This window comes from Grammomys surdaster, unplaced genomic scaffold (assembly GCF_004785775.1).
Source record: "Grammomys surdaster isolate TR1022 unplaced genomic scaffold, NIH_TR_1.0 372, whole genome shotgun sequence".
Taxonomy (NCBI): Eukaryota; Metazoa; Chordata; class Mammalia; order Rodentia; family Muridae; genus Grammomys; species Grammomys surdaster.
Window position 1 is genome coordinate 10,830,033 of NW_021604791.1, and position 27,054 is coordinate 10,857,086.

Below are 27,054 nucleotides of genomic sequence, written 5' to 3' on the forward strand. Positions count from 1 at the left end.
CTGCCCCTGAAGGCTGTTTGTGAGAATTGGACATAATACAAGGTATATAAATAGCACCAGGTAAAACTGAAATCCACTGTGATAGTTTGTTGGCTTTCAGTAACATCAAAACAAACAAACAAACAGACAGACAAACAAAAATCCCAAACAATATTTTTACCTGATTTTGTTTTATTTTAATCCACAGATTAAGTTACTTTGTGTTTCCTTTTTCTGAGTGACATTATTAATAAATATGACATGATGGGAACTTTCTAGATAAAAGGAGTACCTTCAAACAACAACACCAAAACCAGATCGAATCTTCCAAACTGTTTTTATTAAGGTCAATGACCTGCTTCTCTATGCTACATCAAAACATCAGTCTCATAATACAAGAAGACAAAGGTCAACTTACTCATGGCATTTACTCTCCAACCTCAGAACCAGTATCTCTTCATTTTGTCTTTTGTCTTGAAAAACCAGAGGATGTTCCTATAAACACACTTGTTCCCAGATATATGGATTCAATACAAAAATGTTTGTCATCCCCAAAGTCAGCATTAAATCAGGCATTTCTGTTTCTTGTGATTATTGATAAATTTATTCCGTCAGTATGCTGTGTGCCAGGTCTGTGCCTGGCACCAATGATATATATGAAGGAGAAATACATTGTATCTTTTGTTATTGATATTGTTTACATGGAAGTTGGGTGATATTACTCAAGTTGAATTTATTAGCTCTGAAGAAGGGTATCATTCATCTATCAATCATCCATCCAACAGTTATGTGCCGAATGTCTAAGTGCCAAGCAATGTCCTATGTGCTGGTAAGTAGTAGCCACTGTCAATGTATACATAGCAAGTGCCAGAACATGTATTCCTTTCTTTGGATGGCTGTAGAGGTTTGAATAAGAATGGCCCCCATGGGCTCAGAGATTTGAATGCTTGGTCATCAGAGAGTAGGTGTGGCCTTGTTGGAGAAAGTGTGTCACAGGGGTAGGCTTTGAGATTTTAGAAGCCTAAGCCAGGCCAAGCGGCTCTCTCCCTTTCTGTCTGCAGGTCCTGACGTAGAACACTCAGCTACCTTGTTTGCCTGAGCGCTACCATGCTCCTGGCCAGGAAGATAATAGACCTCTGATACTGTAGGCAAGTCAAAAATAAGTGTTTTCTTTTATAAGAGTTGCTGTAGTCATGGTGTCTTTTCACAGTGATAGAACATTAAATAAGAATAATATATCTAATGTTTTCAGTAAGCCTATGAGGTATACATTATAATACATAAGAACTATAATGTTAGAAGGAATAGCTAGCTTGTTCAAGGTGACAAAACTTGAAAGGGGTAGATCTGACTGCAGGATTCAAATGTAACCTCTGTTCAATAGCCTCTCAGAAGAAGCCTTGCCTGTGACTCACAAAGTTGATGAACCAAGCGAATAGATCCATTTAAGTGCAGCAGGAGAGTTATTGCTCCCTCAGGGTCCTTGCTATAGCTGCTCTACTAGTGCTACCAATTTCTATAAATGGGGAAAACAGTAATTAGGCCTACTGAGTTGAAATCTGGGCCCAGAGTGATGCTATAATAGCTACAGCCATAAGTACGGATGCAAACAGCCTCAGTAAGCAATGCACTGCCTTGAAGAGTGACCACAGGAAATTTTCAGAGGATTTTGGTTTTCTGTTTTAGCCACTGCAAGATCAAACAACTTTACCCTCACTTCTACTTCTTTTTAAGATTGTTTTTGTTTGTGAAAATGGAGTATTTTGTTCTAAAAGGCTTTGTTCAACCTCTGGAAAGGTACAGTGGAAATGTTTAAGGCACGAATGTGCTCATTCACAGCCTTGTAGACATTCAGGACAGTGATTTTTTCTTTTACTTTTTCTTTTCTTGTGTGTGTGTGTGTGTTTGTTTGTTTGTTTCAGGGTGATAGTACTATGGTAATGAGTTATGAATAAAAGAAATTCTGCAAGTTGGAAAGCAGATGGAGAAGGAGGTCTTCAGCACATTCAAAGAAACCAAAACCTAACATGGAAATGGGGAAAAGCTAAGAAGCATCCAATTTCCATCATGTAAATGTCATCATGCTAGAGTTAAGGAAGTCTCAGAAGCTGTGAGAATCAAGTACCTTGTAACAAGGTGACAAGTCCTAGTGTCAGGGAGCTCCTGACCTTAACCATAGTTTATATATGAGGTGCAAAATGACACACACACACACACAACACACACACACACACACATACACACACACATGAGCACACACACATGAGCACACACACACACAGACACTCAAACACATGTGCACACACACAGACACAGACAGACAGACAGACAGACAGACACACACACACACACACACACGTGTGCTCATGTAGACATATACATGCACACACATGATGGACTGCACCATAAATCTCTGAACCCAAATGAACCCCTCCTTCTTTAATCTGCCTTCACCAAGTATTTTGGCATAGCAACGAGAGAAGTAATAGTATAGGAACTAAGCCTCATTTACTGCTGGTGGGGAGGGAAATGGTAAAACCACTCTGGAAGGCAATTTGGTAGCTTCTTAAAACTCAATATATGGTTATGATATGATAGCATAATCACTTACTTTTTTTCAAAAATAAGGCATTTGTTTAATAAGAAACCTGCATTTGAGTGTTTACAACAGGTACCATGGCCGCACAAAGAAGAAACCAAGATACCCTATCATAAGTAATTTGATAAATTGTAAAGCATTCAGACAATGGAATAAAACAAAAATTTCAGCAATAAAACAAAAATGGAGTATTTAAGGCATTAAAAACATGGAGAAACTTCAATGCACATTCCCATCATAAGATCATGAGATCATGAGAAGATAGAGCTATGGGAAAGAGTGCTCTATTGCTTTGAGAAGAAACACACACCTAATATTTTGGTATTCTCCAATACTGAGAAGCAAATGGAGCTGTAAAGGAAGGGTAATCTAAATATAGCACAAGGAACAGTTCAGCTGTGGACAATGTTCACTCAGTTATGACGTTGTGAACACTGCATATCAACATTAGAAAACATTTTGATTATTACTAATGGTTCTATTAAGCATATTAGACATTTTACCAACTGTTCTGAAGGGCTATACAGCAATACTGAAGGCCACCTGGTGGGCAAGAACTTGCTATGTCCACTTAGCTTAAGCAATAGAGTAAAGGTCTGTCATGTGGAAACTGCAGAGTAGCAGGCACTTCCCAATTTATTTGAAATTATTGCCGTATTGGTGACACTAGTTAATCACAAGATAGTGGTATTTGGGAGACAGAAGGGAAAGATATGTGAGTGTGAGTGTGTGTGTCTGTGTCTGTGTATGTATATATGTATGTGTGTGTATATGTGTGTGTGTGTGTGTGTGTGTGTGTGTGTATTGGTGGACTGTTGTGGGACAAGAGAATGAATCTACAGAAAAGTGTAGTGTATAAATCACAAAGCTCCCTCCCTTTCTTCCATCTTCTATTCCATCCTCTCTTCCCCACCTTTTTTCCTATCCTGAAAGTGGAACCTGGGGCCAATAGAGAACTGCTCTACTCAATTCTGCTTCCAGCACCATTACATTTCTATATTGCTCAGTAATCTTTGTTTAACTTAAAACATTCGAAAAAAATGACTAAAGACACAGGTCAGGAAAGACATGTGACCTTTCTTTCCTTTCTGCTTACTGGATGTTCACTACTATGGAGAAAGAAACAAAATATCCTATATCAGCATTTCAAATCCACAAACCAACTAAGTGTGACGGTGTTTCTAACCAGCAACAAGCAAATGATAAATTGCCTGTATATTTGGAAGGTGGAAGAAAGCGTTCTAAATGAATACAAGTTGCATGGTGATGGAAATTCAAACACAGATATCTGTCTGCTTTCAAAATTTAATATTTCCTGGGCCTCAAGAGTGTTTTATTAAAATTCAGAGCATCAGTATCAATCGCTTTAGCCACACGATACCATTTGGTACCCAAAGAATGTGGTAACCCATGTCTGGATACTGTTTTATACCCAAACTATTCTTTTTTTGCCCCTGACAAGACTTAGCTACATGCAGCACCAAGGAATTACTCATTGTGAAGCAGAACACTTAAGTCTTCATTGACAGCTGATCTTTCAGTTTAAAGTCAGCCTTAGATGTCCCAGGATGGGGTGATATCCAAGGGGAACTTCCCCTTCTTTGAGGAGAAGTGAAGGAAGTTATGGGAGAGGGATCTGTAAGGGCGGAGCTGGGAGGAGACTAGGCAGGGGGCTACCACAGGAATGTAAAGTAAATACAAAATAAATTGTTGAAAAAAATAAAATGTATGATTCTTCCCACATAAATTTATATTAGTTATTGTCCTTCATAAAGTTAACCAAAGTGTTCAGTCATAAAAATTACAGCAATCCTAAAATGTTGAAGAAATGTATGTTGTGTTGAAGTTAAAACACTAGATTTTTACAGAAGAACATTAATTCAGAAGGAAATAAATGATCGTAGATTAAAAAAAAAACCACTAGATTTTGAGGCACAAAGGCATGGGTTCAAGGTCTCTGGACTTAACTAGTTGTATATGTTTGAGCAAGTGAGTTTAAAGTTTCTGAGCCACTATTATCCATCTAAAGGCTTGCTGGACTTTATGTACAGACAGTTTCTTGTAGGGAGGAAACATAGTAGGCTGTATAATTCTGAGCCTGTTGAAAGCTAAGCCCCAGCAGCCTTCTCAGTCAGTTTTAGAATCACAAGCTGGTGAATCCTTGGTGAGGTCATTATTTTTAGCTTTGGAACTGTTAGGAAGTCTGTAGGGGATTTTCACACATTCAACAAATTAGCAAAGGTCATCTAAACAAACCCACTAGCTGCATCCATTGGCTTGAGATTCTATCAAACAAAGGCTGTCATATTAAATTAAAGACCTTCCCATTGTCTAAATTTCCAGTATTCCCATTAAAAGGGTCAAGGTGAATTGTGGTTTCCAATGATCCATTGAGATTGCATTTCACTTTTAAAAAATTTAAATTAATTTACTTTTAATGTGTGTTTGTCTGTTTTGCCTGCATGCATTGTGTGCACTACATCTATGCCAGTTGCTCACAGAGATCAGAAGAAGGCATGCAACCCCTCAGAACTTGTTACAAACAGTTGTGAGTCACCATGTGGGTGCTTGGAATCAAGCTCCAGTCACCAGAAAGAGCAAGTGCTCTTAAACCCCTGAGACATCTGTCCAGTCATTAGATGCAGTTTAAATCACAAATGTTGCCCTCAGTAAAATCTGTTTGTTCTCTGTCAATATCCTTCTATTTTATCAGAATTTTGGTATATTTTCTGCCACTGTAAACCTTTTGTTCTCTTCTCTGTTTAAGCTCAAGTTCAAGTTGCATTTCCAGAAAGTCACGCTGAACTTTTCTCATGCTGTTTGCATGACTATGTTTCTCTTGAACCTGGATTGACTTGTGTTTAAAAGTTGAGTTTTGTGTAAAGGTTTGATACATGGGTCAGACAGGGCTCTGAAGCTTTATATAAGCCTCTAATCCCATTCCTTTATTCTTGATTGATTATCCAAGCTTATGAAGCAGCTGTACCCATGACAGGGTACCCACACCATGGCTCTTGCAAAACTGTTGAAATGTTGTGCCTGCGGAAACGCCTTAGTGGTTAAAATACTCATGAGGGTAGTAACTAGGATCCTCAGAACCCAGGAAGATGCCAAGTGGGCATGCCGTTCCAACCTCTGAAAGCAGAGATCATGTTCCCAGGGCAATCTGGTTAGTGACACTAGCCATATGGACAACTGAATCACTCCTGGGCTTGCATATGCACATGCACCTATGTGTGCCCACACACATGAAAACATGCCTAGACATACACATGCACACCACACACATGAAAATGGAAAGAAAATTTAGTGTTGATTTCCTTGCTTTTGATGTTGCCATAAATAGTGTCAAATAATTAAACGATTTCTCTACTTTTTTTTTTTAATTTGTGGTGCCAAAGATTGAACCTTCAGCCTCCTATATACTAGGCAAACACTGTGCCATGACTTATCTCTTCAGTCACTGCTTTACCATAAAATCTGAATGGGGCCTTTCCATCAGTGTGAACCACAGTTATCAGCGCCTTCACCAATCCCTTTCCTTTTTTGGAATCTATTTTTTTTTTTTTTTTTTACAGAATTGTACTTTGTTGTTAAGCTGATGGATTGCATAGAAAAAAATAGTTGGAATTCAGGGCCCTCTTTCAGAAAAATCTGCTGGGTAAATATCACTCTTCAGAGAGAAAAAGTTTCAATCTTATACCTCGTTTGTAGTTTCTTTTACTTCAACCAGTAGGCAACATAGTAATTCTGGAGTCCGTTTCCCCACTCTTTTCCAGCTATTATAACATCTCTGGGGTTTTCATTTTTCTATTTTAGTTTTCTTTTGTTTTAGTTTCTATGATGGTTTGTTTTAGATTTGTACTGTGTATGTATGTGTGTGTAGGAGGGCGTGTCTCCCACCTTTGATCGAATGAGATGGAGATTAAAAAAAAGATAGATCCTCTTTCTACTCCTTCACTGAACAACACTAGTTATAGTTTACATGTCATTACTTCATAATTATTCTCTCATCTTAGGCTTTGTTGTTTTATGTTCGTCCAAGAAGATTGTAAGCTAGAAATTATTCTCAGTACTTTGCTCACCTGCCAGACATTTATGAGGGTGCAAAGTCACATTGTGCCATATCTGTGCCACATGTGATTATGATTACATTGCTAGAACATGGCCAATAATGTGAGACTGAGACTAAGAATCAAGAAGTGGCATTGGTGACTCAGTGGGGATACTTGTTTGTCTTTATAGTGAACTGGATGGTTTTTACAATGTTGTTTCTCAAAATAACTGAAGCACTGTTATATTCTTAATGTTCTCCTAAAATGCAAAGGCTCCCCAAACTTAAAAATTCTCCTCAGTTGTGAAGTGGTGTAGAGAACAAAGCTCTATCAAGATGTAGGTACATAAGGCTCACTGTACATAAAATGATCTCTATAAGTAGTTATTAGATGAGTAGAGTAGAAAATTACAAATAATACAAAATGGGATTCTGGGGACTTTTTGCTGGTCTTACAGGGCTTGTCATCATGTTAGCAACATTATAAAAAATACCATAAGTACATGACTTGAAACTGAAAGTGGACCCCCTGACAGAGTTATTAATTTAACAGGCTGGCAAGCCAAGGACGGATGAGATTCTGCACAGAGCCTTACCAACCTAAGACAGAAGTGCATTGCTTATGATAATGCATATTCCATGATGGGTAAGGAAGGCTTTCTTGTCAGAATGACCTAAGATAGGCTCAGTCTGGTTTATGCAATACAAAGGGGGAGATATGGAAAGCTTTTGTGGCTGCTTGGCAGAAATCTGTCATTGGCCAAGGACAAGGAAATGGGCTGCTTGGAAGGAATCTGACATAGGCCAAGGACAAGGAAATGGACTGCAGGCAAGAATCTGACATTGGGCTGGAACAAAGAAGAAATTTCAGGCAGAAATCTAAATCCTAGGCTAGAACAAAGAAGTAATAATAGGCAGAAATCTAAATCTTAAGATAGGACAAAGAAGTAGGCTTCAGGCATTAAAATGACTTTAGGGTAAGACAGGCAAGTAAGCTCAGATATTTTTGTCATCCTGATAAGCCCTTAGAAACAGTGATCACAGGAGTGATCATGGGACTCTGTTTATTGTCATGCATGTTCTTTGCTTATTTGGGTTTATTGTCTTCCTTGTTCCTGGACTGTTTGCATCTACTGTTTTGCTAGTTCCTCAACCTAGAACTGACCTTAATACTTGCATGTAATTTAAACAGTATAAAGGCAAAAAAGAAGGAGGAGGGATGGGATAGGTGATTAATGGGTGGGGGGAAAGGGGAAGGGAGATGGTATCTGAAATGTAAACAAATAAAATATCAAATAAAAAAAGTAAACAGAGGGACAAAAACAAAGATCTTATCTGACTATATGTCCAATACTGATTTTGTTTCCATTTTAAATCAATTTATATAAACTTTGTTGCAGTGAGTCATTAGGAGCTCATCTGCAGACAGATGAAAAAATATCATAAAAGAAAATCTAGAAAAGAATGTCCAAGAATCCCCTACTCCATATTTGAGTTTGTCAGAAAGAGGTGTTTGGACTTGCTCTGGTCTAATAATTGTGTTCCTAGAAAATTCCTGTGTTGAAATCCCACTCCTTGAGGTGAATGGAGTAGAGAAGAAGGGCTTTGGGCAGTAAGTCGGAGCTGCCAAAGCTGCTGAAGTTAGCTTCCCTTCTACTCAATTCTTCTTGCCAGCTTTTCTAATATTTGTGCATGTTTGTGGATCCCCACACGGTGAGGATCCAAATATGAATCCAAACTGGGATCCAAATATGGAGCCCTTAATACGTTCAGTGGCTCTTCTGTTCCCTTGATAAGATCTTGACTGGCAACAAAATGCTAAATGTTAAACTGCAACTCAATGTGTTTATATAAAGAGAGTAAGAGCACTTTGGGAAAAAGTCTATAGTATTCTTTTAAATTATTTAACCATTGTTTAATAAACTATCGATTCAAAATGTTCAGAAATATCCCAGGGATTTAAGAAAGTCATATTTCCCAAAGTAGTCTACTTTAAAACAATATTTTATATGAGGATCATGAAAAATAAACAACAAATAGCTTGAGAACTCATGGGATGCAGCCCACGGGTTACCAGAGCCACATGGGTGAGCCTCAGTGTGGCACAGCCCTGAGGACCTTGTGTTCTGAAGACTTTTCAATGTTATGGGCTACTGCTCTGCTTGCTGCTCTCACATCCCTCATAATCTAAGAACTGTATGAAAACTTTAAGGGGGCTTCTAGTACCTCACTAGATAATATCTCTGACACTCGTAATATTAATGCTTGATGTCTTTCAGGCATTGTTGCTGGAGCAGATTATGATTCTATCACCACCCTAGAGAAGAATTTAAGAGATATAGATTGTCACCAATGACCACCACCCTTAGAAAACATTTGGAAAAATGAAGTTGTTAGTGAAACTAGGTTGAGATGTTTTTACTATAGGCTCTGATATAAAAAATCTTAGGGAACAATATGAAGTTCAGAAAGGCACATCTTACTAGTTAAAGCTAGGGACCCTTTATGGTCAGGGAACAAGAACAATGGCAGCACTGTCTGAAGTGACTCTCACTGGGCCTGGACTTGTGATGATTGATTTCTTATACCCAGTTTTGCCCTCAGCTTCCTGATATGATTTATTAATAATTGCTGATGAGTAGATGTGCATTTTGAGGATTTAAGGCAGATATGACTGATTTTTATATAAAAGTTTGGATTTCTGATTCTGTTAAGATTCTTACAAGATTATTTTTAAAGATAAGTAATAAAATAATCACTTCTCTCTTTGTAACGGCAAATTGTTGCCTGTAAGAGAAACTGGCTGAGAAAAATATCTTGCTTGCTTACACTTTGTTACTCTATAACAAGTTGCTTGGTTATGAATGTACATGGTTTCTTTTTTTTTAGAATAATTTGTTTTCTTTACCTGTACTACATAATATTATTTCTTGTAAAGGTATTATTGAGGAAAACACTGATTTTTCATAATCACTTACTAAAAGAAAACTAAACATAATCACATTGTAATTGTATTCTGTTTGAAAGAATTTGCTGGGATATATAAGGGATGGAAGAAAAAATAAAGTAAGGAATGGTGTGGTGTAGACAGAACATTGTCTCTCCCATTCATCAACTATGTGTCTATGTATAACATTTGTGCGGATGAGGGTTGGAATATTGGTCCTTCCACCCACCGATTGTGTGTATTTGTGTATGTTTGTGTGGAGTGCTTAAACTCTGCTTGCTGGAGCTTTGCTCTAATTATTCTATGTGAGAATATGTATATGGCTGTAGGTTTGTATGCATATATGTATGTGTGTATGTATATATGCATGTATATTTGTGTGTATGAAGCTATTGGACTCTCCCTTTTGTTTCATCCATTTAGTCTCTCTCTGTGTGTGTGTGTGTGTGTGTGTGTGTATGTGTGAATTTTCTGTCTTTCATTCTCTTTCTCACCAGCTCAAGTCAGTGGCTCTAAGCACTGACCCCCAACATCTGCCTGCCTTGGTTTACCCACCACACACATGCCAAAGCCAGAGCCATTGGCAATTTTAATTTATTGTTTGAAAATATCATGAATTTGTACAATAGATTTTTATCATATCCATTCATCATTACCTCTCTTCAATTCCCCCTAGTACTCTATCTCTTTTACAACCCCTTGCATCTTAATTATTGATGTTCATATACACATGGGCATAGAGTCATCCACTGTGGCAAGCTATGAGAAGCCACATTTGCAAAGGAGAGTGGTTAGAGAACCACTCTCCCTTAGCAGTCTCCGACTACCAATGTGTGCAAAACCCCTGTCATGTCTAGAGGTGGACATTTCTCAGCACTCCCTTCCATTCTCTGGTACTTATATTCTTTCCACATCCTCTTCCAGGATGTTCTAAGAGCCTTGGAGAGGGGGAGGATATACATGTCCTATCTGTGGCTGAGCCCTCACAATTGCTTATTCTCTACACAAAGCATCTTATTTTGCTATCTAGAAGAAACTAGGCCAAAAGCATGAAGTTTCTCTCCATGTTGACAGTATATATATATACACCTGTGTATCCGTGTATGTATGTATACACATACGTCTAATCACATACACAAGAACACACACGTTATTATTCTCGGGACACTTATACATTATTTGCCAATATCAGAGAATGACAAAAATTTAGCAGAAACAACTTTGAGGGCATTGAATCATTTTTTTTTTATAACTCAAGTACAAACATTACAGCTATTGTTGGAACACATCTGTAGGATGTGTGGCTTATCTATAGGAAAAGCAGTGATTTGTAATGGTTGATACTCTCTGTGACCACAGTGGAAAGAATTGTCACTACAGTAATGGAAATTTGTCAAAATGCTTGAGATCACACAGCTTGAGAACGCACGGGATGGCAGGTAAACAGTTCTCCATGTAGAAGTCACTGATAATGTCATATTTTATCTGAAGGAAGTTTGGTCAGTGGCCAGTGAAATAACATATAATTCTCCATACTCAAGGGTAGTGAGTTCACTGAAGACACTAGATATTCACAGTTAGAATTTATTTAATACAGATCTCTTTTATTTGTAACAGTGACAAGCAACTTGGGGTATCAATTGTAGAAATAGAAGAAGACTGGGACAGCAGGGAAGAATGGTTGAGTGTTTTGGTGGCCCTTTCAGCACCTGATTTTGTATGGCTTTGGTATGTCACATACATCCTATCTTAGTTACATTTTCTATGTTGTGAAGGGACATCATTACAATTCTTCTAAAGGAAGATATTTAACTGGGCATGGTTTACAGGTTAGGAAGTTTAGTCCATTATGGTCATGGTGAGAAGCATGGCAGCTTTCAGGCAGACATGATGTTGAAGAAGGAGCCAAGAGTTCTACATCTGAATCTGCAGGCAATAGGAAGAGAGCATGCTGCTAGGCCTGGCTTGGGCATTTGAAATCCAACAACCAACTGCAGTGGCACACTTCTTCCAGTAAGGCCACAGCTACTTCATCAAGGCCATACGTCCTAATCTCTGTCAAGAAGTGCCACTCCCCAATGACTAAGCATTCAAATGTATGAGCCTGGGGGGGGCATTCCTATTCAAACCACCACACAGGCTCACTTTTTTATTTAGAATATTGCCAACTATTGGCTTTATACAGCCTCCATGTTCACAGCAGTGAGTGTATGCATCAGCCACATACCACACTCAACTCCGCTCCCGGTGATTTTTTTTTTTTTTTGCTTTCAATCTTGAGTTGTGCTTTATGTGACTGTTTTGCATTGGATTTATATAATAGACTGTAGGATACATTAAACCAAAGGTCTTACCTGGAATACAATAAAGATTTTAAGAACTTTGTGAGTGAGTGAGTGAATAAAATTAAAAATCTGAATTATTGCTGATAGAGATAATTACTATTAACAATATTAAGTATTAATTTAGGTGGGTTTATGATGTTCTGTTTGATTTTCCTATTAGGATAAGACTGGAATTCAAAACAGGGTATTTTGAAAAAAAATGTCAAAGAATGAATGTTTTCTCATTACCATCTTTCTTCCTTCAGAAAATAGAGGCTTTATGTAGAGTTGTGTAAGGGCCATGGTTTTTAAATTCGGCAAACGATGGATGTTTTCCTTCTAGAATTTAGAAGAACTATGGGAAAACAACTTGTTTCGTCAGTTTTATCTCTACTAAGACTTTCAAGTATCCATTAACATAATGGCTCATCAAACACACAGAAGAATGCTAAAATTCGACTGCTTAGCTTAGGAATGTATGGTGATCAGTACCCTGTCAATGTTAGGGACAGAAATGTGCCCTGAGAGTCTTTTAAAAGGATTACAAATTAACCTAAGGGCAGCTGAGTCACTGGCCTGTGGATGTGCCGGCGAAGTGCACAGGAATTTGATGTTGAGTCAAATTACCAGCAGAATGTTTTTCTACCTGATGTTCCAAGATCTAATTTCTATTGATCTATCTTCTAGAGAATAGTGTTGGTAAATCTGAACAAACACCATTACAGTAATGCAGGATTTGAGAAGCTAGAAGCAATAACTGTGAAACAGTGTGTGCCCCATTGAGCTGGAGTATGGAAGAATCTGAAACTTCTAGGAACCCAGAACTAGGCAAAGAGAGACGGGAAATGAATTGTCTCACACTCTGCCATCAATGCGAAGAGGGCTTTGATTGGCTGGTGATGTAAAAAACATCGGCTTTTTAGGTGCAAGCAGGTGATATGGGAGAAAATGGTTAGGACGGAAGAGGGCAGAATGATAGTGTTGACAGCAGCAGCTGGAAACTGAGAGATGAGATGGCAAGTGACAAAACTGGAAGCAAAGGCGCACCCAGCTGGAGCAGGAGCCAGAGCAGGAGCCAGAGCAGGAGCTGGAGTAGCTAGCGCCAAGGCAGAGCTAACAGGTGATTGTCCTTAGTATTATTGAGAACCCTGACCACACTTTATGGTGTGACTAAAATGCCCTGAGCATGTTGTAGGCGTTTTTTGCTTCCTTCCTTGCTTGCTTGTTGTTGTTGTTTTGTTGTTATTTTTTACCATAAGCAAAATAGGTGATTTATGGTCAGGTAGTTAGCCAATATAACTATTTAAAAAAACTTCGTTTTTATCTAAATTTGTTTTAATCAATTCCTTTTAAAATTTATTTACTTTACATCCTGATTCCTGCCCACTTCGAGTGCCCCTCCCAAAATTCTTCCCCCCACCTTTTCCCCTTCTCTGAGAGGGTGGCGCCCCACTCTGGTATCCCTCAACCCTCACACATCTAGTCTCTGCAGGGCTAGGTGCATCCTCCCACTGAGGCCAGACAAGGTAGCCCAGTTAGGGGAGTATATTCTACAGACAGGCAAATTGCATCTTGTCTTAAGGACATCATGGGAGAGTTGATCTTCTTCTTGATTTCTATCTATCAGCCCTCCATGTTTTCAGCCGATGGGCTTGTCTCTTCAGTAACCCTGTCTTCACTTCTTGCTCTAGTCAAATCCTTGGTTGCTGAAAGGCCTCTCACACCCAAGCTGATTTTACTATAATACCTTTGATATTGAGTCTGAAACTTAGTGTTCAATTACTGACATATTTCTCATGATCCCTTCTAGATTTTTCTCCTCTTTTCTTTTCAAAACCTCCTGAACTTCAATCTCATGTCATCTTGCTGATTTCTGCCAGTCCAAGGTTCATTCTTCTCTATATGGTTAGCTTCTGTGGCACCTTCATCTGACACTATGACTGTTCATCTGACTGCCTCTGATGGTTTCTTATCCCTTCACAACCACAGTACTAGACCGTGTGTAGAGGCACTCTCTTCTACACAGTTTCATCTCCTTTCCATGATTCCTTTTCCTTGAAGCTTAAATGAAAAACTCCATCTTAGATAAATTTATTGTCCTACTTTCTCCAAACCTGACATCATGTAAATTAACAAGGCTAGAGAGAGCAGGAACATGCCAAGGGGTGACACTTAGTGCCTTCAATATGCTCATAAGGACACACCCTTCTTAGACAGTAATAGCTCCCTTTACTGGTCTGAATAAATTCATGTTTTCAGGTCAGATGTTTTGTCTGAACTTTACACTTCAAACTCTAAATTTGATACTTCTTAAATGTATCACAGGCAATATAAACTTAAAATGTTGAAATGGATTGGTTTCTCCCCGTATTTTTCCTTTCTTTAGGTAATGGGATTTTCTTAGATGTTGACTCATAAAGACTACTACTTTGTAAGATTCCCAATGTCCACAGAACCTACTTATAAAAGACCACACATGAATTTTGTTTGGGTGATGTGTTATCACAGAGCTGGTAGCTTGTCTCATTTCTGTTATATTTGAATTTTCTGTATTTGTGCTTCTGGGAATATTTAACATATGGCATACCTCGATCTACCTGTGAATTGGAGAATCTTCAAAACAAATCTTTAAGCAGAGCACCATTGGGATATAGTACCAGTAATATAAAGTACTTGCTTTTAAATTTCCTGCAACCTAACAATGAAAATTAACTATACTAAAACTTTAATAATCATCACCAAACTGCAAATTTAGCATATTCATGTTTATTTTTTATTATTATGCTACTAACAAAAAGTTGGTCATAAATCACCAGGAAGACAATAGGAAAGACATCATTTTGCCTTTCCTGTATTGGGAAGGAACACTTCCTAATATAGGCAATCAAAAATCAGAGAAAAATGTAACATACCTTCTCTTTAGAAGAAGCACTGTTTTGGCATATACGTTCTGAGAAGAAGAGATAAATTCTAGTCATGGCCATGAGTGCAGGGAAGTACAAGTTGAACTTCCGATTCAACAAGTGGATACCCAGTGCATGCAGGTGACAGTTGAAAGTCCACCACCACTGCCATCTAAATGTAGGAAGGCAATAAGGTAAGGGTACTCAGCACCTGGATATTCGCTACGACTTTGAAGCTGACCATTCATCAGAGGACAATTGCTAGCCTTTAGGGAAGAAATTATATTGCTTAACATGAGAGTTAAAATCATCTACATTCTAGGTTAAAATATGCATCATTGAGCAGAGATTGGCTTTATTTCTTTATGTATTTTTTATTAATTTATTTATTTGGTTTAGTAATTATACAGAATGGAGTCTTCATCTCTCACCCAGGAATGATACTTATATCCTAAAATTACACCAAGGATCAGAGAATTGATTGCTTTCATCTATTTTTGCTTCACATGAAACAAGAGCTTTATCACATCATGAGAAGTGTTTGCAGTTGTGACTGAATCATCAAAATGGATGTCACTTTCAAAGTTCTCTATTGAGAAAGGTTCTCATCAAGAATGGTTATGATAAAGGCTAGAAACGTGTTCTTCAGAGTGATTCACAGAACCAGAAGTTCTCCATAGCTGAGATATGACCTTCAGCTCCTTCCACCAAGACTTCTCTACATTGTGGCCATAAAAGCAAAGCGAAAACAAGTGGATTATTTGCTACTTTTCTCTTTATTAAAATACAGTGCCTTATAATTACCTATTTACCCTAATACTATTTTTCTAATGTGGTCTGGTTTCTAGCTCCAGATTTTTTAGATTTGAGTATATGACTTAGAGTATCTACTGAAACAGGGAAAGTAAAAGGGAAAATGGCAGGGAAAGGGGAACAGGTAGGGTAACAGGGGAAGGGGGATGGGGAGGGGGAGGTCAATACATAGAGGGAAGGAGGAGGGGCAAATAACACTAAGGAGGTTTGATAAAGCCCCAAGGTATCATTTTATTTTATATTTACCTAAAATAATGAATAAAGCAAATAAATTTACACACACACACACACACACACACACACACACACACACACACACCAGAAACAAAATCAAGCATCTTACAAGAAGTTATATCACTTGGACTGGCAGTGCTCCCCTAAAGAGCCAAAGAGTATTTTAACAGAAACTTATCAGTAATGAGAAACCTCCATTCAAGCTGTTGTCCAGAATAGCCCCACTGATTCCTCAAAACCATATAGAATGGTGGTGATGCTCTTGATTGCCTCACAGAGGTTGAAAGTAAGTCCCTATGGCTGAAGACACCTCATACTTCAGACACAGGACTCTGACGATTCAAACTGATTCTAACTGCAAGCCCTCTTTCTCTGCACTAGCTTCCATAGTACCAGAGAGTACTGCCAAGGGAGGAGAACATCAGTCGTGATATCTAGCTGTGACATCAACAAACTAGAACTACAATCATCATAGAAAGATATCCCTAAAAGTGCAACAGGGGCACTCATGATTTGATGGTAACCAATGATTGTCGATTTGGACAACCTTAATAGAAGCGCTAACTTGCAAGAGGAAAATTGATCTCTCAAGATTCCACCCATGGACAAACTATAGACTGATGGCTACTGAGAGGGGGGAGTTCCAGGAACGTGCTGGCTAATTATGTCTTCAATACAAAGCAGTCAGCCCTGAATTCATGTACACACAGCCACACTAACAGACTCTATATTTATGTCCATGCAACAACCATAACAAAAAGATGCTAACGATGGGGGTGGGGACTGAAGGGGTAGCATAGGTGTTAGAGAAAGGGTCCAGGGGAGGAATTGGAGGGATGGCAGGAGAAAGTGACATAATTATATTTTAATTAAATGTGTTTTAGTGAAGTGAAAGGTGCCGATGGCACACTGCATTTCTGAGACTGCTCCCCTATGAGAGGTAAGCCGAAGGTATTACATACCCAAGGGGCTTCAATTCTGAGCTGATCAGAGTTCAGTGTTTGGAAGCTATTTAGGTCACTAGAAAATGACTTCTCTGTCTCAGTTAATTTAAAAATTAAATTCTCTTGAAGCCAATGCAGAGCAACCAGTGTGACACAGGCCTGTAGCTAATTATGTCATCCACAGTGGGTGGCAGGCAGGCTCGGGGGGGGGTAGGTTGAAGAGCACAGGGGAGACCCTACAGCTAGCTAGGTTTTGTTCCCTCCTGCAGAACCTTGCAACTCAAATTGTGGACTATAAACCCTTGACTTCAGCACCATCTACAAAGTGTTGAAATATCCAGCTTCTGGCAGCCCAACAGAGCCAGGTCTGAGTTTTAATCATCTCCGTGTTTACATGTGACCCCTGACATGATCTGCTAGGAGCTAACAGGCAAATTTCCATTTCCTGCTCTGGGAGTTATAAGGTAGCAGTAAGCAAGCCATGGCTCTATTCAGTACATGACTTCTATTTTCCTTCCCAGGAATTGCAGATCAACATAATATAAGAAATGGGGACAGAGTCCATCTGGAATCAATGCAGAGATGCTGTGGGAGCTGGGAGAGCAATCTCCCTTTCTAAACAACGCACAACTGAATGAATAGAGTTAGCACTGGTGGGATGGGGAATGAAAACTGATGCAAATGTTTGTATATCTGTGTTTGAAACAAATAGATTAGGCTTCATTTCAGTTTGTTACACTGTTTCTGAAAGCCTATAGTGACATATTTATTCAAATATAAAGTTTTGCTAGCTCTTCCCCCCCTTACATAATAGACAGTGTCACTGCAGGGGATAGTGTCCATTCTCCTGTCTCCAAAGTGATTTTTCACCCCAGAGCATCATTATATAAATCTTTGTCTCATTTATCACACTTTTATTAATGTGTCTTGTACATAGATATTTAAAATAGAGTAGCAACCTGTAACAAAGTGACTTTCATGTGTATGTATATAGACATATGTCTATGTGTGTTTGTGTATGTACATAGACATATACCTATGTGTGTTTGTGTATGTGTGTGCATACGCACATGCACACATGCAGACTACCTCAGGAGTTGATCCTTAGGCACTGTCCACATGTGTTTTAGTATATTTCACTGCCTAGGGCTCATCAAGAAAGCTAGACTGGCTATCCAGAAATCCTCAAGGGCTCTCTCCCTGTTCCCACATCTTCAGCAGTGGGATTCCAAGCACTAAACCATTTCACTAGACATTTTTTTTTTTAAAGTGGGTTCTGGACATTGACCTTGGGTCCTCCTGCTTGTAATGTTGACACTTTACTGACTGAACTGTAGCCAAGCTGGCTGACTTCTTCTTCCATATATTGGCTATTTGTTTGAAGCAAAGACTCCACTGTATGCTGTGGTCTGCTTGTCAATCTGCTTCAAAGCATGTGCTTTTGAAAAAAGAAAACAAACAGAAAATGGAGGCTTCTGTCATATGGCATACACTAAATAACAGCTTGACGGTTTCCCTTTGATCTTCTCAATGATTCCTTCCTCTGAACCACGTGCTGTTCTTTGCTGAAATTTCTTCACGTGTTTCTATGTTTCCATTCTGCTTCCCATTTAGAGAATTCCATTAAAAGACAAAGTATGTATCTATGTCTTTTCCCAAGTTTGTAGATGCTTGTTCATGTGCATACTTATGAACAGATGGACTTTGGAAACTCTAAGAATATTGAAGCACACAGATCCAGAACTGCACAGATTCAGGGGCTCTATTTGTAGTCATGTAGGAGAAAAAGGGGTTCTGATTATTGTGATATGTTTCACTTATAGGGGTGGTCCAGTAAAATAATGTTGATCGCTAAAATAGATCACTATTTAGTTTATATGGCAAAAAGGCCAGAAAATAACAACCCACATAAGAGTAGAACTGGAGTATATTCAATGAAATGGAGAACCAATTAAAATGTTTCTCTGTGCCCCCCTCCCTCCACTTTCACTCTCTGCCTAAACAGAGTACCTCTGAAAGTCATCAGTGTAGTCAGACAACTAGAGGGAAGAAATTGACAAGGGCAGAGATTTTTCTTAAGAAGCTATAATAAATACCAAGTCTTAGATGAACAAGTCAGATTGAGGTAAAGTCCCATTGATAATATTACAGTTTTGAGACTTAGTAAGTTACTGTCTTGATTCTTTGAATTCATTTTGTGTGTGTGTGTGATGAGAACTCAGTGGGATGTCATTTTAAAGCACCTGACCATAGTATGTAATCAATAACATTAGCTATCATTTTATCACAGGTTTGGATCTCAAGTGCTTTGAACTCCTCAGTTAGCACAGCTCTGTAATTCTAGATGATTAGATCTTCACCATAAAATGTGCCTTTAATTCCAGTAATGTTTAGATGAAACAGTGAGCTTTACTGTACACTTCTATTGTGCTATTGTGCATTTTTGATTGTGCTGTAGCAAATAGTCAACCATTCTAATATTCAAAAGAAGCTGAAATTCCCAGAAACTGAATATATATATATATATTTACTATAAGGTTAGTTTGAATAGCTTTGAGGGTAGCTTTATAGGGAAATTGATTGCCAAACTGATTTTTATAATCAGAACCCTATATCTCCACTGAATTATGTATTAACTTGCAAAAGATCGGAGACTTTGGAGGGAGAGGAGGAGGGTGAAAGGTCTGTGGAAGAGATAGAAAGAGAAAGAAGGAGGAAGAGAGGGAGAGGGAGAGAGAGAGAAAGAAAGAGAGAAAGAGAGGGAGAGAATAAAAAGAAGGTTGAATAGAGGAATAAATTAATTCAGAAAAATTTCCCATCCTCTAACTACCCCCTCTACTCATCAGAAAAGCTACAGGCACTACAATTTATTAACATTTCTATGAACATAATTTGAAATATTCATTTTCATTAAGTAGTGTGCTGAATATGACGAAATCAAATTTATCTAAGGAGATATCCAAGGCTGCTAATTTCCTTGACAATGGGGACATAAAGCAAGGGACCCCATGAATCATTCATGAAGTTTAATTTACTTCTCTTATTGTTTGGTATTTAATAACCATGAATAGAAAGCCTTTGGTGCATTGCAAATGCTATTTTTAAATTACTTTTAGATCAAAATGAATGGTTTGGTAGGCAGAGATCAAGTAAGAACGGTTCTAAGGCTTCTGCTGTTAAACGTCACATATTTCATATTTTTCTTGTGAGTATTTATATGTTCATGTATTCATAACCTTCTTCCTGTGTTCAGCTTTGCTTAATACATCAGAACCACATCAACACTAATGTTATTTAGGCAGGTGCATAAAATATTTTATTGGTGAAATACTGAAATTGAATGAAGTCCAAGACTTCTAGTTTGGGGTTGAAAGAGACTCTGGAGATTATAAAATAAAACTTGTCTCCTACTGAGGATATCTTCTTCATTATTAATGGTAGGTAGCCATCTCCAATTTAACTGACATGTCTCCATGGGAGAAGAAGTTTTCATCTTAGGCAGGAACTTATTTCATGAATAGCCACTGCTACTTATTTGAAACGACTTCTCTTAAATTCTGAATCTACCTTACTGAAATCCCTGAGCCCTGCTTGAGCCATGCGGGCTCATAACTCATGACATGTTAGTCAAATACAATTGAATAAATCTGTACCGGCATCCTAGCCTTGGTTTTGACCGGAACTTGACTGGATCATGCATTGGTTAAGTTATATGACCAGAGAGACTTCTGGCTCTTCCTGTGAGGTTTGTTACCTAAGTCTGTAGAATGAGGAAAAACAGCTTGGCTTTCCAATGTTGGACCTTTTCCAATTATCTAAACATCTGAATAGAAGAAAAAAACCTGATTCTTCTCTAAGTGAGAGAATTTCTCCTGTTTTCCCTCAAACTGGGACATCAGCTTCATTCCCTCCTTTGAACTTGACTGGGAACATTGGCTCTACCTGGGTCAGTTGGTGTTGGAGCTGAATTTCTCTGTCTGTGTTTGCTCTTCGGTGTTTGTATTAGGATGGGAATTGTTGTTAGCTCTCAAGGTGCTGACTCATCCCACGTATCTTGGGATTTGCTAGCCTCTATAATTGCATGGACCAAATTCTTTATAATTAATCTATATCTCTGGATCTGTCGTGGCTCCTCTCTCTCTCTCTCCTCTATTGGCTTTATTTTCCTGGAGAATCCCAAGTTATCACACAACTTTGAAGACATATTTTGTCTCCTGTATCACAGTGCTTAAAATATCCAGAAATGTGGGTATAGCTCTCTAAATTTTTCATTTTAGGTCCCTTGTTTACTCGGTCTGAATTAAATTATTTTAATAGGGTTTTTAATTTAGTGGCCATTCTTGATACTTTTTTTTCTTTTTTTTGTTTTAAAGTTTACATTATTTTTTTTTTGAACATGAAATGCTTTTTTATAGCATGTTTTACAAGGGGAGGGGGTAAGAGAGTCCAGGTGGTGGAAAAGTACAAAATCTTCTTGGCCTGTGCCTTGAAACATGTCATGGTCTATATGGTACACTGCCTTGAATTATGATCTACCTGCAGTTCTTCAGAAGATATGGTACACTGCTTGAGTTATGGTCTCCCTGCTATTCTTAAGAAGACATGGTACTCTGCTTTGAGTCTATCTGCAGTTGCTAAGCAGGATCTTGCAGTTGCCAAGCTTCAGAGGACATTGTGCAGGTGGGGAAAGATAGGGGGTAAGGGTAAGGGCGAGGGTCCTGGCTTCTGGCATCTCCCCCTTCTCTGTTTAGTTAGAGAAGGCGTCTTATGTTCAATCCCAACTATGTGAGTTTTGAATTTGGATGTCTAATTATGGGGGGTCTTAGACAAGTTCACAACCCCAAAACACTGATGTGAGACGAGTCACATCGATGGTCGAAGGCTTTAGGCTGTCGACGATGGGCAACGTCAAGGGACTCTGATGTGGGTGAAAGGAGGGTGAGAGCCCTGTCTTAGGCCATGTAGGCTGCACCCACTCCCAGCACCACGCACTCCTTTTCGGCTGCATTGGGTGGGCCCCTGGGAAGTGGACCTACAATAATCCCGTCATTGGGCTAACTCACAGCCATCCTAGTCTCTTGTAAATGTTCAAGTTACCAACCATTTGTCAGTTTGGGGTGTAATATTGTCATAAAGGAAGGCTCCCCAATGTTAGCGGCCATATCAAGGGTGGCCTTGGTTTAGGAAAAAGCCAATTTTTGTTGTGGTGATCAAGAGGCCAAGCTCTCTAGTGAGAGAAATGAGGGCAAAGCCAGGCATACCAGGAACCCTTCTGGAGGGCGTGGAAGTCTAGGGGTCGACCGTAGGGGGAGGCAGGGGAGCTGACAGCTGTGTCAGTCTCCTGCGGAGTCACTTCTGGATCCTCTGCAATTTTCAGCTGATGGTAATGAACTTCAACTGCCTTCTTGATGGCAGCATCAACCTGGTTCCGTGGACGACAGGTCACGGGCGATGATCTCTGTCTTGCTCAATCTTGATGTCGTGCGCACATCCTCTCAATGAGGGTCCGTCCGGATGGGTCCGTGCCTCGAGCCCCACGTCTGGGTGCCACTTGACCTGACCGGCGGGTCCTGGTTATTCGTGGGGGCGAGGAGGACTGCAACCTGCTATTCTTCAGAAGATATGGTACACTGCTTGAGTTATGGTCTCCCTGCTATTCTTCAGATGATATGGTACACTGCTTTGAGTCTATCTGCAGTTGCCAAGCAGGATCTTGCAGTTGCCCAGCTTCTTTAAATAAGGCCTTCATGACTCTCTGAGTGTGGAAGGAGCAACTGTTGGCGCTTCTGCCCTGATTTTACAAGAACTCTGAAAAACTGGCCTTAAAAACAAAAGAGGGGGAACGGTACCCCCTCAGAAGGAGTCCCCCTGAAATACTCTCCATCATGCCTTGTTCACTTTTCTCTCTCTAAAGCTAAAAGCTCATGGCAAATCTCTTGCTGACCATGTTGGTGACCTCGGGCACCACCAAGACCATTCTTGATACTTTTATAGAATTACTTGGGTCTGATGTCTGGGCACAATGACTATTTTGATCTTATTCACAGGTGTTGTTATATTATATTACATAAGTAAAACTTAGCACTTAAATTCTGCAAAAATATCAATTTCTTAAAAATAATTTATAGTAGGTTAAGTTGTTGGGTACATTTAATCAGTCATGTTTGTGGATGAGAAAACAATTTTATTTCATAAAATTTGTTTTATAATCAAACATGACAATTGCTTAGAATTCTGTGTATACATTGCTACAAACAAGCGTTTAAGTAGAATGGTACCATTGTATGACTAACAGATTGAGTGGTCCATTAAACTTAGTACATGAAGGCAATGCTTTCATTATGCAACCCCTAAGGAAACAACCAGGTGTCACTGAACTTTACCGCTGCCTGATGGTAGTTTATACAGGTAATGTGTAGGCAGTTTATAGATTATGATAAGGCAAAATCATGATGTTATCCACTGAAGGAATTAGAGTACTAGGTTTTCTGCTACCTTGCTCTCAGGTGGCACACTTATCACCATTTTGAGGTAATTTTAAGACACAAATATGCAATTGTTCAAAAGAAGGCGTGCTGGATTGCAGGTTCAGATATGAGGAGTTGAAAATTAAAGCAACACATCAAAATTTATTGGAGATACTTAAGAAATACACTATCCTTACAGATTTCTTACCAGAAATTAATCTTTTAACAAATGGGCAGTGAACCACGTAATGAACTCTTTCCTCTTTACTTTATGACCAGCAGGGCAAAGGAAATGATGAAGTACTACCAAGTGCTACATTCATATCTCAGTCCCTAGGGGATGCGGAGATGCTAAAATTAGTAAAACAAACTATGCACTTCATAAACAGCAGAGATTAATACCCCAAAGATTTAATAGTTCTGTACTGTGGGAGGTCCAAAATGAAGGCACTGACAGGTTCTGGTGTCTGGTGAGGGTTCATTGTCTCTTTCATGTGATGCTTTTGGTTATGTCCTAATATAGTGACTGAAATGGATAAGGAGACTCTCTGGGAAATACCTTCTTTAAAGTGAGCTCCACTCATTATCCCACCTTTATCATTGCATCACTCTGATGAATAGGTTCCGATATGAATTTAGGGAGACAGAAACATTTAAAGCATAGAAAAACAGCAGCAGCAGCAGCAACAAAATAAACCAGAGCAGTTTGAAAGAACCCGGGGCTTCTTTGAATTGAAATATTCCCTCCAAGAGGGACAGTCTTTGAGATTCAGAAAGGAAACCAAACTTACAAGGTTTAGGAAGTAAACTAGGTTCACAAGTCTCAGGGTAGTTTGAAACTTACAAGATTCACAAGGACCATTCCCAACTTTATATAAGTGATAATACATGCTGAGACACGGTACTGAGCAGCTGTGCTGCTGCAAAGGTCCATGCAGAGAGCTCCGGGGATGCTAGCTCAGGGGTGCTAGCTGGGGGATGCTAGCTCTTGTGAGTCATCATCACCCATGCTGGGCAGGCCTTTCAGGGATGCGTAACCTACTAGTAACCTCAATAAACTCATCCTAAACTGAATCCTTATACTGGACTTAGATAGCATTAAAAATAAGCAAAATTCTCTCTCCTCCAGCCAAGCAAGATGCCCAAAGGAAAGAAGGCCAAGGGGAAGAAGGTGGGCCCAGTCTCCACTGTCATGAAGAAGCAGGAGGCCAAAAAGGTGGACAATTCTTTGTTTGAGAAAAGGCCCAAGAACTTTGGCATTGGACAGAGCGTCCAGCCCAAAAGAGATCTCACGTGCTTTGTCAAATGGCCCCGATACATCAGGCTGCAGCGGCAAAGAGCCATCCTCTATAACCATCTCAAAGTACCCCCTGCTATTAACCAGTTCACCCAGGCCCAGGACAGGCAAACAGCTACGCAGCTGCGTAAGCTTGCCCACAAGTACAGGCCAGAGACAAAGCAAGAGAAGAAGCAAAAGCTACTGGCCCGTGCTGAGAAGAAAGCTGCTGGCAAAGGGGATGTCTCAAGTTAGAGACCATCTGTCATCCCAGCAGGAGTCAATATAGTCACCACCTTGAATGCCCATGATGTAGACCTCATTGAGCTGGTGGTTTTCTTGCCTGCCCTGTGTTAAAAGATGGGAGTGCCCTGCTGCATCATCAAGGGAAAGGCCAGGCTGGGTCACCTGGTCCACAGGAAGACTTGCACCACAGTTGGCCTTCACACAAGTTCACTCCGAAGACAAGGGTGCTCTGGCTAACCTGGTGGAAGCTATTAGGACCAATTACAAGGACAGACAGGACGAGATCCGCTGCCACTGGGGAGGCAGCATCCTGGGTCCTAAGTTTGTGGCTTGCAATGCTAAGCTAGAAAAGGAAAAGGCTAGAGAACTTGCCACTAAACTGGGTTAAATGTACACTTCTAAGTTTTCTGGACATAAATATAATTACAAAATTAAAAAAATAAGCAAAATGTCTTTATTCTGTCTCAAAGGATCCAACCAAGCAAAACATTTCCCCAGCTTTAATGGGAGGCACATACAAACTAGTAAAATCTGAAATGTAGGCAATGTTTCCATTTGGTTAGTCACTGAAAAGTTTGATTGGCTCAGTCTTATATTGAGCAATGCCTACTTTATCATTCTTATAATCTAACTGACATTAGACTCATTAAAGCTGAGTCCAATATGATATCAATTGAGGAGGAGCTATTTCATAAAATGATACAGTTATGGGGAGTTAAAAACCATGAAGGGATAGCCAGTTTGTTTTGTATTTAGGTTAAAAATCAAAAAAGCAAAGCAAAAAAAGTCAACAAGTAAATATAGACTCCATAATTTTTGGCATCTTTTCCTGTGTAACATAATAGTTTTATTCTTAATATTTTACATTTCTTTACATCTGTTAGTCAACTGTTAAGAGAAAGATATTTTCAACATACTGTAGAGCTATGCAGCTCTGAGCCTTCTGGGTGACTATGTGCACATGTCTTCAGTGGAATCAAGACCTGCTCAGTTTGCTGGCTCTACAATATACCCTGGCCCCTTTCGGGTATACACTATACATTTATACCTTTCAGCTATAAATACTTGGCGCTTGACCTAGGAGCCAAATTCTGCTTCATCTTCTTGGATCTGTTCTGACTTTTAGCAGAGACAATATTGGGAAATCTAGACCTGTCCTGTTTTTGCTTAATACAGGGTTCCTGGCCTGGCTGAGAGCAGGTGTAGCAGTCACAGAGCCTGCTTCCTTCCTCACCTGTCTATGGCAGAGGTCTGTGGTAAAGTAGAACTGGGCTTGTGAAAGTACCTTGACCTCCCATCCCTCCACCATCCTTGCCTTTGGTTAGTTTAGTTCTTCTGCATCCTAGATACTAACTGTCAGATGTTGTCACAGTGCTTTTATCTGAGAGGTGTCATATGGTTCTGTGCTGTTAGTTTAACACATAGAAGGCAATGGGCCCGCAGTTCTTGTGTAGGTTTGAGTTTCTACTATGTCCTTGCCTCTATAGATTCTATTTAGGCAACATTTAATTTCTGCCTTATTTGTTATTTTGATCATTACATGGTATGATGGATGGGTTGAATTACATACTTTCCAGTATAAATAAAGAAATATGGTATCTTTAGAAAAATGTCAATCTACAAAGTAGGAAAACTCACTATGCATTGTAAAAAAAATTAGGAATTTTGGGAAAATACACTGATAAATCTTAATACAGAATCAGTTCAATTACTTTGCAAAATTCACTGCTTCTTAGCTGAACAATGAATGCCGAGGATCTTAGAATTTTTTTTTTTTATGACAGTTTCAGATCATGAAGTTTTCCAAAAGAAGCCAGAGTTCCGGAAAAATCACAAAACCAGTTGACAGATAGTCAGAGGTGACCGAAAACCCAGATCTGTCACCAAGCCATCAGCTAATCTGCTATTTCTACCCCAGTTTCAAAGGTAATGATTTGTTTGCTGAACAAAAGTTGTGTTTTACTTATAAATTATTATCAGTTATTAATAAATGATCATGTTTATGTTTCCAATTTGGTCATTTTGGTGTGTCAACCAAGTCAACACTAATGCTATCGTAAAAGATACTTTTGGTATTTACCATGTTCCTTATGATCTTTGATATTAAAATAGTAGTTGACGATCATTTCTGAATTTTTTATTCATGTTGTTGGTAGTAGGATGATGGGTACGTCTATATTTAGCACTATCTCTATAGGAACAGTTTTATTTATATATGATGAGACTGGAAAGTTTACTAGCATAGTAGAGAAACAATTCATTCTTTAA

The 27,054-nt window shown here is 39.1% G+C and overlaps 1 protein-coding gene and 1 pseudogene across 2 annotated transcripts in view; one reads left to right on the forward strand and one right to left on the reverse strand.

Moving 5' to 3' along the window:
- Gabrb1 (gamma-aminobutyric acid type A receptor beta1 subunit) overlaps positions 1–27,054 on the reverse strand; it is a 394,680-nt gene that overhangs the window by 59,145 nt on the left and 308,481 nt on the right. The gene's annotated exons all lie outside the window — the stretch shown is intronic.
- LOC114632260 lies at positions 24,397–25,174 on the forward strand (annotated as a pseudogene).